The sequence below is a fragment of the Hemitrygon akajei genome, chromosome 1 (assembly GCF_048418815.1).
Source record: "Hemitrygon akajei chromosome 1, sHemAka1.3, whole genome shotgun sequence".
Classification (NCBI taxonomy): Eukaryota; Metazoa; Chordata; class Chondrichthyes; order Myliobatiformes; family Dasyatidae; genus Hemitrygon; species Hemitrygon akajei.
In genome coordinates this window covers 166,000,980-166,013,880 of record NC_133124.1, presented here as the reverse complement: position 1 = coordinate 166,013,880, position 12,901 = coordinate 166,000,980, and the positions used below count along the sequence as shown (strand labels likewise).

Sequence of the window (12,901 nt, the reverse complement as noted above, 5' to 3'; positions counted from 1 at the left end):
CCATACTAGTCTGTGATGCAGCCAGTCAATATACTCTACACCATACACCTATAGAAGATGTACACAGGGGAAATAGATGTTCTGTTATGTAGTCTCTTACAGACAATGCAACTCTTCACAGTGTGCGAGATATACCGTCCCCATGGCTGGTGCTCTGTATAGAAACTATTAAGCAAGCCTGAAACTAGGAAAATCATTGTGGAAGCACCTTCCAATGTATCCGTCCCCACTCTCCACCCATTGGAAAATGAAGAGCATCGGGTGCCATCACATCTGCAGCAAATGTATCAAAACGCAAATGCTACAAGTACCCAGCTGGGTGGGAACAAGAACAGGATGCGCGTGGGACTGATTTACTTTTTGAGTTCTACCGATACACACTCAGTGGAAAAGACCTTTACTGTGCCCCCATTGTTTGCTGCTGTGATATTTTCCAGATAATGCAATTCCACCCCCTTACCTCCCTCTCTGTCTTTTCATTGAGGTCCTGATTTTCAGCCTCTTTCCTCGCTCCTTATACTCACTGCATTGGACGTCTTCCTCCCTAACAACTGATGTCATTGGTTCATCTCAAATTCTGGCTACCTATCCCGAGAGTGTTTAGCAGCTTTTCCAACATATCCTCGTCCCTGGTGCTCAGAGGGCAACACATCGTCCTGGCGTCTCTTCCGTGGCCCCTAACATTGGAATCAGCGAATATAAAAGTGCCCACCCACCCACCCACAGTCACAGGTGATCAAACAGTACTTCCACCTTCACACAGACCAGACAAACCCAGACATCACCCCTCCCAAAGTGAAAAGAAATCCCGGAATCCCCTGACCAACCATGGCGGTGGTGTCCTCAGTAACCCTGTCTCCACTGCGGAGGGTTCAACAGTACAGTAGCGTAGCGTCGCTTTAGCGTGACGTGTTTACAGCTCGCAGTTCAAACCCGGCATCCCCTATAAGAAGTTTGTCTGAAATTCCGGTGGAACGAGTGGTTTCCTCCAGGTTCCCCTGTTTCCTCACACAGTTAAAGACGTACAGGTTACTAGGTTCATTGGTCATAGTAAATTGATTAGGCTGGAGTGAAATCGAGGGTTACTGGGCAGCGTGTTTCGCTGGGCCGGAAGGACCTTTTCCATGCTGTATCTCTAAATAAACAAATCAATCCTCCAGCATGGCATTCCCTCAGTGCTGTCCCCTCAGTCACTGCAGTCTCAGCTTCTGCAGCGGAAACAACGAGAACCTCGGATCAGCAAAGCCCAGGACCGGGGTGCGTGTTGGGAGGAAACGCTGTTCCATTCATAGACTCACTGGAAGAAGTGACCCATGATGCTGGAAAGGACTCGGTGTGTCGTTGCAGGAGGGGCTCACAGAGATGAAGAGGTCTGAAAGGACTCGGTGTGTCGTTGCAGGAGGGGCTCACAGAGATGAAGAGGTCTGAAAGGACTGGGGGGTTCATAAGGACGTGGAGGAGTGTAGGGGTTGGTGGAATTCACAGGTACAGTCGATGGTTTAGGGGCTGAATGCATGATATTAAAGGAGGGGTGACAGAGATGGGGTTGTGGGTTCTTCATTCTAGAGGTGGTTATGGAGACAGGGAGAAGACAACAGAAATAAATCGCTGCGGGTAAAGGCAGAGGGTGCTGGGAATTCTCAGCATTATTAGGGACTGAAACAGAAATGTTGGGTAACGCTATTGAACGTTTAGCTAAATCTCAGCTGCGGGCAGGCAGAGGGTTATATTCATTGAACAGCACCGTCACACTGAGCTCACCCTTCCGTCAACTGTTCAATGCCCCAACTCGAGTCAATACTGGCTGTCTGAGACACAATGAGGGTTGAAAAGGGGTTCATGGAGAGTCGAGTTGAAAGGCCAGATAGAGCTAGTGGGTCATGCTGATGGACTTTCAGAAACAACCAAAACCTGTGTATTTGCCTTTGGGAGTACCAATACAGGTTTATCAAATCACCATCTCAATTTTCTGAGGCTGTGTATGAAATACTTTTTGTGCCAAAGATAAACATAGGCCACAAAAGAGTCCTACCAAGATCATTCTCCAGACCTTTGCTAAGATAGACTACACGTGATAATTTTCATCGACAGTGACAGGACACATTACAGGAGTCACATCACTTTTTATTCATTATCCATCAGTAGTGAAGCAAGGGGCTGGAGCAGGGAACCCAAGACACTTTCAGCACAATAGATGTGATCAAACGCCATTTTTCAGGATGAGTGTCCACAGTTTGGTTCTGTTGTCTAAGCCTCTCAGAATCTGATCAGTTGTCTTCACTGATGTCCGGAGTAGGCCAGGGCAGAAGAGGTGAGCAGAGGCAGCATTTCTCTCTGGGTCTGACAGCAGATTCCCCATACGCTGGGTGGGTCAGGTGATCACGGGCCTCCTTCTGCAGGACTTCCTGGAATGGGAAACACAGATGGGCTCCATCAGTTCACAGCCTGACATTCCCCCATACAGGAGTGAGAGTGTGGTGCAGGGACACTGCAGTGGTGTGTGAGAACACCGAGATAATGCACACTTCCCTCCAAACCTGTCCACTGGCACCGATGGAGATCAGGATCAGAATCAGATTTGTTATCACCGGCATATATCGTGGAATTTGTTAACTTAGCAGCAACAGTTCAATGCAATACATGCTATTAATAAGGTCATACAGAAATACACAGAACCCTGGGATCCTGTCCAGTGGAACAGTGGAAAGTGGATGTGTTACGTTAACCTTGTAAAGCACCTTGGTCAGACAACTCTTGAGAGTCTACACGGTTGGTCATTAAACATTCACAATGAGTGGTCACCCCACAGAAACACTGAACAGGGTTGGATTGGAAGAGCAAAGTGTACAAAGAAACAGAGTGGGTGTTGGTCCACAATCCAGAGCTTTGCAACCTCTCTGAAGAAATGTAGACTGGTCTCAAACTGAACAAACCATTTCCTGAACTTGGGGCAGTACTGCCCATTGAGAACTATACAGCATGTGGAAGAAGAATAGAAACAGGGAATCTCTGGTTACTCCTTGTCATTATAGCTCTCTGGAAAGTGCTCGATTTAGTTGTGAGGATAAGATCACAAAGTCATCCACTTTCCAGAGAGAGGATAGTGCTCTACTTGTTAAACATGTTCCCTGAGGATTTCACTACCACAGCACCATAGGGACAGCTGGAATGCAACTTGATCGTCAATGCACTGACAGTGCCCCTCTCTGCTGCTGAACTGAATGGGCACTTCAGAGCAGGGTGAGGATTCAAACCCTGTGGACCAAAGTTCACCTACAGACTACAGCAGGTGAGGTCAGCACTTGTCCTTTCTGAAGGACATCACTGAACCAGGTGAGTCTTTACTAATTGATAACTTCAGGGTTACAGTAAGACTCATCAGACAGAGGAAGGGGAGGACCACTCACAATGCCACAAGTATCCAGGATTACATGATCAGCTCTGGCCATGATTGACAGCATATCCCCAAAAAATGTTCAATATATCCTTCCAAATACACTACTCCATCGTCCAGAGGGATAAAGGTGGTGTTGGGACCCTTAAGGGATCATCACCACCTCCACAGCATGGACTACAAATAATAAATGTTCTAAGGTTTCTTTTGAAACTACTCACTCTGCAACTCCATAATCCTCTGTTTGACCTTGTCCATCACCTCTCGGTTACTGGGATTTTCCAGAGCACTGGCAGGTGAGTTCCATGGCTGTTCCCAAAGAATTTGCACAACCAAACAGTTAGCATCAAATATTCCCTGGTGAGCAACCTCTACCTGTTTATTCTGTTTGTTCCATGACTTTTCCAGCAGGATCACAGCACAGATTCTTTCTCTTTTTCTCCCGCGACTGCCTATAATATAAATAAACCACATTTAAATTGTTTGGCCTTGAGTCCTTATATTATCACCCACTCTCTCATCTAAGACTTTCCTACAAAAGGACAAACATAGACCAGGAGACTAATCTTGTCTTGGCAGTATGAACCTGCACCAATCCTTCCCAGCATTCCCTCCTCTCTCTGCCTTCCCTGTACGCCCAGCCTTGGATATTCCCAGCTCTTTGATATTGCAGTGACATCTTTCTTCTCTTTTCAATTCCGGTATGTAATAGCTGAACTTCCTCGGCTTCTACTCAGCACAATCTTTCACCCCAGTAACTGGTTCACTGCACTTGAGCTGCTCAAATACAACCATCACCAGACTTCGAGATCTCGTACCAGCACAGACTCATGGTATCAGTCTGTGCTCAAGCATTCTTTGTTGCTGACCCTCCCGTGAGTGGAACATTTCAACTGACCAATAAATTCTTCTCCAGACCTTTTATGCTTGAATAAGAATTTCATTGCTTTGTTTAGCCCCTCTGACTTGAAGAGATCTATATACACACTTATTATTCTAACAGGTTTTGTTAAATCTTCTTCCACTGTCTTCCAGAAATCAAACTCCATATCATAACTCATTGCTTGAAATAAATCTTTGCTCAAATGACCTTAGTTCATAATGACTGGGCTTCTAGGCAAAATCTCCGGTATCGTCTAGGCTGCCTGACCCGAGACATTAGCTCCATAACTCACTGAAATGTTGGATCAGGAATAAACACACCTCTGGAAGATGGGAAAAACTCAGCTACCTGGAAAGAATGGGACTTTCAGTCCCACTGAGAGAGCAGACAGCTCTGTGACAGAGCCGGGCATCCTCAGTGCTGTACCGGGAATGCTCCTTGGCACAAAGGGTTAAAGAAACACTGACATTTGCAGAGGCTCGAATGAAATCCTACCTTCAATCCACTGCAGAGCATTGCGGAGATCCTCAGTTTCACGGGACACTTTGTAGACAGAGAACAAGTGGGGCCTCTTGTCCTTCAGTGATGTTCAGTTGTCTCATAATAACGTGGTGGATCTTCCCCTGACCATAACACTCCACTGGTACAAAACACATCATGTTCATCAATCACCTCCATTCATATCCACAATTCCCCATCACAATCCCCTCCACCCTGACCAGACACTTCCCAGCTTCTCCTGTTACCTGTGGCTTCACAACAACTCAGGTTATCCAATTAGCCTCTTTATTCTGCCCATCATATAATACAATGTAGCCCAACTGAACTTTCAAACGTTTGTCTCCTCCTTCTCCCTCCTCTTTAACATTCCCCAACAATAATCCATCTTCTACCTCTTTCCATGACAGAGAATTCCAGAGATTCTCCATTCTCTGCCAGAAGTTCACAGCCACCCCAATGTTGAATATCTGTGCCCTACCCAATCCTATAATTCTGTTCCCTCGATCTAGATGCTCCCACTTTCCCACTTGGGTAAGATTCTCCATATCTCCTCTGTCTGGTCTGCTCAGGGTCAGAAATGGGTCAGTAAAGTGACCCTTTATCCCTCCGGCACTCCAGGTTCCTGTATCTTGTCAACGGCAGGCACACAGCCAGTTTGGCGAAATCTCTGTGATGGTGGTGATGGTATCCGTCGGTCTCCAGAGACCATGGATCTGCGCCTGGAGTTTCCAGGGCGCAAGGTTGTATGGGAGACCGGCAGTTGCCCAAGCTGCAGGCCTTCCCCTCTCCACGCCACCGATCACTAGGACCCATGCAGTTTGGCACCAGTGACGTCGCAGAGCAATGTGTTGTTAAGTGCCTTGCTCAATGACATAAACACACTGCCTCAGCTGAGGCTCGAACCAGTGACCTTCAGGTTACTAGTCTGATGCCTTGCCCACTAGGCCACGCGCCAACACAGAGACTCTACACCCCTGCTAATATTATCCCAATATACCTTCCTCTGGAAGCAGATGGAGATGGTCAGTAAATGCCACTGAACCAGAAACACACCACCCTAACCCAATCCTGTCTCTCCCGTCATAAGAACACGTGTCGGACAGTAACCTTTTCTACCATTCAATATGGTCTCCCCAAACCTTATCTTCCGTATCAGTAGCCTCAATCCCCCGATCTTTGACCCACTACCCCCAACACACGATTCGTCCTCTATCTCCCTCGGGTGCACGGAATTCCCGAGATTCCTCACTCTCTTCCAGGTTCCCATCCACCTCGGGGTATGACCCCCGATCTCGTGGGCTGGGAATATCTCCATGTCTCCCCTGTCCTGTGTCTTCAGGGTCTGAGGTCACCCCTGATTCCTGAACTTCCCCTGCTGTGTCTCACCTTGGCAGTAGAGGGTCCGCGGGTAAAAATACCGGTAGCAATAGTTTAGTCGGACAAGCAGCCGACAAAGATTTTGTCTGAAGATGTCTAATAGAGAGACTCTGTACCTCCGACAAAAATAATATCCTAATACACAAACCCCCGGAACCAGTAAGATGGTGCAGGGATGGTTCCGGTAAATGCCATTGAACCAGGACCAGAACAAATTCGGAGTCCAGTCCCGGTTACCGGACAACTGCCGTGGCACCACACCCATCACACCGCCAGCGTTTGCAGAGCATACCCGGAAGTCCCCGAGACTGGAGTCTCCGTTTGGCGGCTAACCTGCCACTCAGAACAGACCAGCCAATAGTGTCAGAATAGTCCCGCGGAAGGGTCTCGGCCGAAAAGGTGACTGTATTTTTGTTTCATAAATGCTGCCCGGCCCGCTGTGTTCCTACAGCAGTTTGTGTGTGTGTTGCGTATACAGGAGGGTTTCACTTCGGGAAGAGGGGAATACAGTGTTTTGACGATGGTGGGAGACTGTCCAGGAGCTGGTACTGGAAGACGCGAACGTCAGGTCCATCCGGGAGTCAGACAGGGAGACGCTGTGTTACCCGTTCTTGCAGGGGACGGGAGAACCAGTGTGAGGGCGTCTCTTCTCAACTGTTGAGGGTCCAAGGGTTACCACATCCGGAATGCTCCAAGGCAGAATATCTCTCAACAACTGATTCCTGGACGCGGGGTAGCGCTGAGCAGCAGACAAGGATGACTGGCTTGTGGCGACCAGCTTGTGGCGACGCACTTCCTAGCGCACTCGAACCGGCTCACAAATAGCCAGCGCGCTGGCACAAAGGCCAGTCCCAAAAGGGTCTGCTTCACCAACAAAGGGAAAAGCCCGCGCGGGACTGTGAATACGTGCCCCCTACAGCATCCGCGCCCGGGGAGGACGGGATCAGGGAGGCTTTAAAGCGAGGCCGCGAAGTTCGAATAAAATCTTTTTTAACTGCAGTTTACCAACTCCCTGTCGTTATTTCAGCGCTGCGTGTAGCACACCGCCACAATTGGTGACCCCGACGGCCCAAACGATATTTGGGCCGAAGATGACCGACGCCGCATCTGTTCATGCGGTTTCGTTGAAACTGCCAAGCTTCTGGACGCTGCGACCTCACCTATGGTTCCAGCAAGCAGAAGCCCAATTCCACGTTCGGCAGATAACCTCGGAGGTCACACGTTACTACTACGTGGTGAGCTCCCTCAACCAGGACACAGCGGCCCAGGTTGCTGAGTTCGTATAGTCTCCCCCAGCGGACGGCAAGTACACGGAATTCAAAACCCTGCTCATAAGGACTTTCGGACTCTCATGGCGCGAGCGGGCTGCCCGTTTACTGCACCTGGATGGTTTGGGGGACAGACCTCCATCGGCTTTAATGAATGAGATGTTGTCTCTGGCCGGAGGACACAAGCCCTGCCTCATGTTTGAGCAAGCATTCCTGGAGCAGCTGCCCGAGGACATAAGCCTGCTGCTGTCCGACGCGGATTTCAGCGACCCCCGGAAGGTGGCGGCCCGGGCGGACGTGCTGTGGAACGCCAAGAAGGTGAGTGGGGCGTCCGTCTCAGAGATCACCAAGCCACGCTCCCAGCAGCAAACCAGACCAGGCCCGGCCACAGAGCCCGCTAACCCCAGAGGCAGGGGTGAGGAGACCAACGAACAATGGTGTTTCTACCACCAGCGGTGGGACGCAGAAGCCCGCCGCTGTAGCCCGCCCTGCGAGTTCCCGGGAAACACCAGGGCCAGCCGCCGCTGATGGCTACGGCGGCTGGCCATCGGGATAGCCTCCTGTATGTCTGGGACAAGCAGTCCGGTCGCCTTTTTTTGGTCGACACCAGTGCGGAGATCAGCGTCTTACCTCCGACGAGTTACGACACCCGCAACAGGGCACCGGGACCCACCCTGAGGGCCACGAACGGCAGCACAGTAAGGACCTACGGCACCCGTACGGTGCAGCTACAGTTCGGCTCCAGCCGGTTCACGTGGGACTTCACACTGGCCGCCGTAGCCCAACCGCTTCTGGGTGCGGATTTTTTGCGGTCTCACAGCTTGCTGGTCGACCTGCCGAGGCAGAGACTGGTCCATGCCGAGACCTTTCAAACGTTCTCTCTGGGTGAACCCTAGTTGCCGGCCCCACACCTAGACTCCATCACGCTGTCCGACAACGACTTCACCAGAGTCCTGGCGGATTTCCCATCGGTTCTGGCACCACAGTTCACGGCAGTCATGCCCCGACACGGCGTACAGCACCACATCCCGACCCAGGGACAACCCCTCCACGCCCGTGCTCGAAGGCTTCCCCCGGATAAGCTCCGACTGGCGAAGGAGGAGTTCAAGAGGATGGAGGAATTGGGGATCATACGGCGGTCCGACAGCCCATAGGCCTCCCCCCTGCACATGGTGCCCAAAGCAACAGGGGGCTGGAGACCATGCGGCGACTACCGCAGGCTGAACGAGGATACAACACCGGACCGCTACCCTGTGCCGCACATTCAGGACTTTACAGCAAACCTGCCCGGCGCACGGATCTTCTCCAAGGTAGACCTCGTCCGCGGATACCATCAAATCCCGATGCGTCCGGACGACGTCCCCAAAACGGCACTCATCACCCCGTTCGGCCTTTTCGAGTTCCTCCACATGCCGTTCGGCCTGAAGAATGCCGCACAGACGTTCCAGCGGTTAATGGACGCGGTGGGACGCGACCTGGACTTCGCATTCATCCATTTGGACGACATCCTCATAGCCAGCAGCAGTCGTCAGGAGCATCTGTCCCACCTCCGTCAACTCTACGCCCGACTGAGTGAATACGGCCTGACAATCAACCCGGTCAAATGCCAGTTCGGACTCGACACCATCGACTTCCTGGGCCACAGGATTACTAAAGACGGGGCAATCCCTCTGCCTGCTGAGGTAGACGCAGTCCGCCATTTTCCCCGACCCACCGCAATCAAAGGCCTTCAGGAATTCGTGGGTATGGTAAATTTCTACCACCGCTTCCTCCCTTCAGCTGCCCAAATCATGTGCCCCCTGTTCGCCCTGATGTCGGGTCCGGGCAAGGACATTACCTGGGACGAGGAGTCCGCCGCCGCTTTCATTAAAACCAAAGAAGCCTTGGCAAACACCACGATGCTAGTGCACCCCAGAACGGAAGTCCCTACCGCCCTCACAGTGGACGCATCTAACACGGCAGTCGGTGGGGTACTGGAGCAACTCATCGCGGGTCGCTGGCAACCCCTGGCGTTTTTCAGCAAACACCTGCGACCACCCGAGCTCAAATACAGTGCTTTCGACCGGGAACTGTTGGCGCTATCCCTGGCAATCCGGCATTTCAGGTACTTCTTAGAAGGTAGGCCCTTCACCGCGTTCACGGACCACAAACCGCTTACCTTTACGTTCACGAAGGTGTCCGATCCCTAGTCGTCCCGCCAGCAGCGCCATCTGTCCTACATCTCTGAATACACGACGGATGTCCGGCACGTCTCGGGTAAGGACAATGTCGTGGCGGACGCGCTCTCTCGCCCTAACATTCACGCCCTTTCCCAGGGGGTAGACTTTGAGGCGCTGGCAGAAGCACAGCAGGCAGACGAGGAGATCCCTAGTTACAGAACCGCAGTCTCCGGTTTGCAGCTCCAGGACCTCCCCGTAGGCCCAGGTGAGAGGACCCTACTCTGTGACGTCGCCACTGGCCAGCCCCGTCCCGTCGTCCCGGCACCTTGGCAACGACATGTGTTCGACTCCATTCATAACTTGGCACACCCCTCCATCAGGACAACCGTCCGGATGGTCTCCAGCAGGTTCGTTTGGCACGGACTCCGCAAGCAGGTCAGTGAATGGGCCAGAACGTGCATGCACTGCCAGACGGCCAAGGTGCAGCGACACACCAGGGCCCCGCCGCAGCAGTTCCACCCCACCCACCGGCGTTTCGACCACATTCATGTGGATATCATGGGCCCCCTACTAGTGTCGCGAGGAACGTGGCACCTCCTGACTATCGTGGACCGGTTCACAAGATGGCCAGAGGCGGTCCCACTCACCGACACCACCTCTGAATCTTGCGCCCGGGCACTGATCGCCACCTGGGTGTCCCGCTTTGGTGTACCGGCCCACATTACCTCCGACAGAGGCGCCCAGTTCACCTCCGGTCTGTGGTCAGCTATGGCCAGCCTTTTGGGGACACAGCTGCACCACACCACTGCCTACCACCCACAGTCGAACAGACTGGTGGAGCGTTTCCACCGTCACCTAAAGTCGGCTCTCATGTCCCGCCTGAGAGGAGCTAACTGGGTGGACGAGCTTCCCTGGGTCCTACTCGGCATCCGCACGGCGCCCAAAGACGATCTGCACGCCTCGTCGGCCGAGTTGGTGTACGACGCACCCCTGGTCGTCCCCGGGGAGTTCATACCAGCCCCAAGGGGGCACGACGAGGAACCCGCAGCAGTCCTGGGCAGACTACGCGAGAGGCTCGGCAACCTGGCCCCCATACCCACTTCACAGCATGGGCAGCACCCGACCTGCGTACCCAAAGACCTGCAGAACTGTAAGTTTGTGTTTGTACGACGGGGCGGACATTGGGCACCACTGCAACGGCCCTAAGAGGGGCCGTTTACGGTGCTCAGGAACAACGGGTCCACGTTCGTGCTGGACGTTGGGGGGAGAGAGGAGGTTTTCACGGTGGACCGACTCAAACCGGCCCATGTGGACGTGGCGCAACCGGTCGAGTTTCCGGCACCGCGGCGCAGAGGCCGACCTCTCAAACAGGGTCCGGCCCAGACTGTGGACGTTGGGGGGTGTATCGCCAATTCTGGGGGGGGGGGGGTTATTTGGCGACCCACTTCCTAGCGCACTCGAACCGGCTCACAAATAGCCAGCGCGCCGGCACAAAGGCCAGTCCCAAAAGGGCGCCAGGTCTGCTTCACCAACAAAGGGAAAAGCCCGCGCGGGACTGTGAATACGTGCCCCCTACAGCATCCGCGCCCGGGGAGGGCGGGATCAGGGAGGCTTTAAAGCGAGGCCGCGAAGTTCGAATAAAATCTTTTTTAACTGCAGTTTACCAACTCCCTGTCGTTATTCAGTGCTGTGTGTAGCACACCGCTACAAGCTGGTGTTTCTGGGGGAATTCAGAAGGCACAGGAAAGATAGATGCAAAAAGCTGAAGAAATATCCTAAAGGGAGGATGCGGCTGAGCAGGGAAGTCAAAGTCAGCACAAAGTGCAAGAGAGGGCATATAATCGAGCAAAATTAATGATAAGCTAAAGGATTTGGATGATTTTTAAAACCAAAAGAAGGCAAGTAAATGCCATAAAGAGAGATGAGATGAAATATGAAGGTAAGCTCGCCGATAACTTAAAATAGGATACAAAAAGTTTTTTCCAGATATATAAGGAATAAGATAAAGACGAGATGGTCAGCAGACCATTGGAAGATGACGCTAGAGACGTACTGATGATAGACAATAAGTATTTTGAGTCAGTTTTCTGTGTGCAAGGCTTAAGGAGAATGCCAGAAATGCAGGAGTGTCAGGGGCATAAGTGAAAGTCATTGTTATTAATCAGGAGAAGGTGCTTGTGAAACTGACAAGTCAGAAGGAAGATAAGTCATTTGAATCAGATGAACTACAACCCAGGGTTCTAAAAGAGGTAGCTGGGGAGATTGTGGAGGAATTAGTAATGATCTTTCAAGATTCACTGTATTTTGAGTGGTTTCCGAGGACTGGCATATCTTTTAAGCGATTGATCATATATTGACCATGGGATGCCAAACAAAGGTATGTGAAGTTGTTTGTCTTGCTCAGTATAACCTAAAGATCAGAGTTCTGGTGGCAGTGGAGACTGCTGCAGACTCTCCATGATATCATGTTAATATACTCTTAAAATGAAACTTGAAGGCACTCTGGAGTTCTTAGTTAGTGTTTCCATGACAAAAGGTTACCGGGAGAAGGCAGGAGAATGAAATTCAGAGTAAAAGTGGCAGAATAGCAGAGAAGATGATGGGCTGAATGGCCTAATTCTGCTCCTAGGGGTCTTATGGTCTTATTAATCTCCATCAGTGCTGGTGTCCACTGACCACAGGGGATCCTAGTGGGCAGGCTTAGAGTAGAGAAGTGTGCATCATCCCCGTGTTCTTACTTTACTGTCACCAAACAATTGATACTAGAGCATACAATCATCACAGCGATATTTGATCCTGCGCTTCGCGCTCCCTGAAGTACAAATCAAATTAAATATAATAAAAATTTAAATTATAAATCATAATTAGAAAATAGAAAAGGGAAAGTAAGGTAGTGCAAGTCAGGTCCGGATATTTGGAAGGTACGGCCCAGATCCGGGTCAGGATCCGTTCAGCAGTCTTATCACAGTTGGAAAGAAGCTGTTCCCAAATCTGGCCATACAAATCTTCAAGCTCCCTAATCTTCTCCTGGAGGGAAGAGGGACAAAAAGTGTGTTGGCTGGGTGGGTCGTGTCCTTGATTATCCTGGCAGCACTGCTCCGACAGCGTGCGGTGTAAAGTGAGTCCAAGGATGGAAGATTGGTTTGTGTGATGTGCTGGGCTATGTTCACAATCTTCTGCAGCTTCTTCCAGTCTTGGACAGGACAACTTCCATACCAGGTTGTGGTGCACCCTAGAAGAATGCTTTCTATGGTGCACCTATAAAAATTAGTGTGGGTTTTAGGGGATGGGCCAAATTTCTTCAGCTTTCTCAGGAAGT

General features: G+C 51.3%; 1 protein-coding gene and 2 long non-coding RNA genes across 3 annotated transcripts in view; all 3 read right to left on the bottom strand.

The window, feature by feature from the left end:
- The window catches only part of LOC140732106 (uncharacterized), an 843,203-nt gene that overhangs the window by 807,294 nt on the left and 23,008 nt on the right, over nucleotides 1-12,901 (bottom strand). The gene's annotated exons all lie outside the window — the stretch shown is intronic.
- On the bottom strand, nucleotides 2,104-3,680 carry LOC140735651 (uncharacterized). Its single transcript, XR_012100791.1, has 2 exons — nucleotides 3,616-3,680; nucleotides 2,104-2,405 (listed from the first exon to the last, which is right to left on the bottom strand). It is a non-coding gene; the product is annotated as an uncharacterized lncRNA (long non-coding RNA).
- On the bottom strand, nucleotides 3,727-6,259 carry LOC140735613 (uncharacterized). Its single transcript, XR_012100786.1, has 3 exons — nucleotides 6,165-6,259; nucleotides 4,773-4,917; nucleotides 3,727-3,846 (listed from the first exon to the last, which is right to left on the bottom strand). It is a non-coding gene; the product is annotated as an uncharacterized lncRNA (long non-coding RNA).